Raw genomic sequence first — 1,648 nt, forward strand, 5'->3', positions numbered from 1 at the left:
TGCTTACATGTTTCCATATACCATTTGGAAAATACAGATAGTTATGGTGTCCATTTGGGTCCAAGGTGTCTCAGAACATTTTTCAGTGAAAAATGGACCAAATACAGGAGCCATTGGTATATCTGATGAAATTTGCATATATGGCAAAACAATTGAAGAACATAATAAGAACTTGAGGACAATAGATAGAGCCAGAAGATATGGTAAGTGCAAAGTGAGACAAAACAGATAAAATTTTATGGTCTTATGTGGAATGAAAATGGCTCTCACTGAGATCCAGATAAATGTGATTCAATCAAAACAAAACCTACACCTACAAACCTTGAGGAACTTCAGAAATTTCAAGATACAATCCAGTATCTAAACTCCTTCATACCAGAACTCAGTTCTAGAACAGCTCTACTGTGTTAACTACTCAAGAAAGATACTGAATGGCAATTGAATGACACATGAAAAAGCTTTTCAAAAATTGAAAGACTGTGTTTATGAAAACATTTGCCTTACTTATTTCAGGCCTAATGCAAAGACAGTGATCCAGATAGATTCTAGCATGTTAAGGCCTAGATGCAACACTGATCAATGATGGAAAAATTGTTGCATTTGCTAGTAAAAGTCTGACTGATGCTAAGTCAAGATATACAAATACAGAAAGAGAGCTACTTGCAGTCATGAAAAATTTCACACGTATGTGTACAAAGAAGAGCTTCAAATTTAATCCAACCACAGATCATTGGAAAACATACAGAACAAAAACATTGCACCTCAAGGGAGCAAAGAATGCTGTTAAGGCTACAACTGGTATGATGCTCAAATCATATAAAAACCAGGTAAAGAAATGAGAGTTCCAGACTATTTATCAAGAATACAGCCAACAAGGGAAAGAAATTAAATTAGATCTTACCATACATGCTGTTGATATATCAGTACAGAACCAAATAAGCTACAGAAGAAGACAAAGAACTGAAAATTCTAAAACAAATAATAACTGGATGGCCAGGGGCTGTGAAAGACATACCAAAAAGTATAAGAAACTGCTAGCCATTGAAAGACTACTTATCAGGTGAGTGCATAGTCATTCGAAAAAACACGCAAAACACAGTTTTTCAGAGAATCCATGACGCACATCATGGAATTGAAAAGTGTCAGCTCAACGCAAGGAATAGTTTTTATTGGAGAGACATAAACAAAGTCATCAAAAGAACTAGAACAATCATGTGAAATATGCAATGGGCATCAGAGAAGAAATACCAAAGAAACAATGATGATAGAAGAACACTCAACAAGACCATTCCAAAATATTGCAGCTGACACTTTTTACTTCAATGGTCAACAATTCTTACTTCTTGCCAATCAATACAGCAAACTGTCTTTTGTCAAGACTATGAGGAACATCAATAACTGAAGCTACATTGAAAAATTGATTTCAGTAAGTTTGTCTTAGAGTGGGATAAAAATTTAGGCTTCTACTAAGCAGAGCTCATTCAGCATTTCAGTAGGTCTCTGAGAATGGTGTAAAGCAGCATGGAAGAAGTGGGATGATGGCAGATGAGCAGGCAAATTCTCTTGGTTGTTTGTGTGACTAAAATGTCCAAAAGTTTGCTGCTGTGGTGCCTCTGTGTGTGTGTGTGTGTGTGTGTGTGTGTGTGTG

Source organism: Octopus bimaculoides, chromosome 3 (genome assembly GCF_001194135.2).
Source record: "Octopus bimaculoides isolate UCB-OBI-ISO-001 chromosome 3, ASM119413v2, whole genome shotgun sequence".
NCBI lineage: Eukaryota > Metazoa > Mollusca > Cephalopoda > Octopoda > Octopodidae > Octopus > Octopus bimaculoides.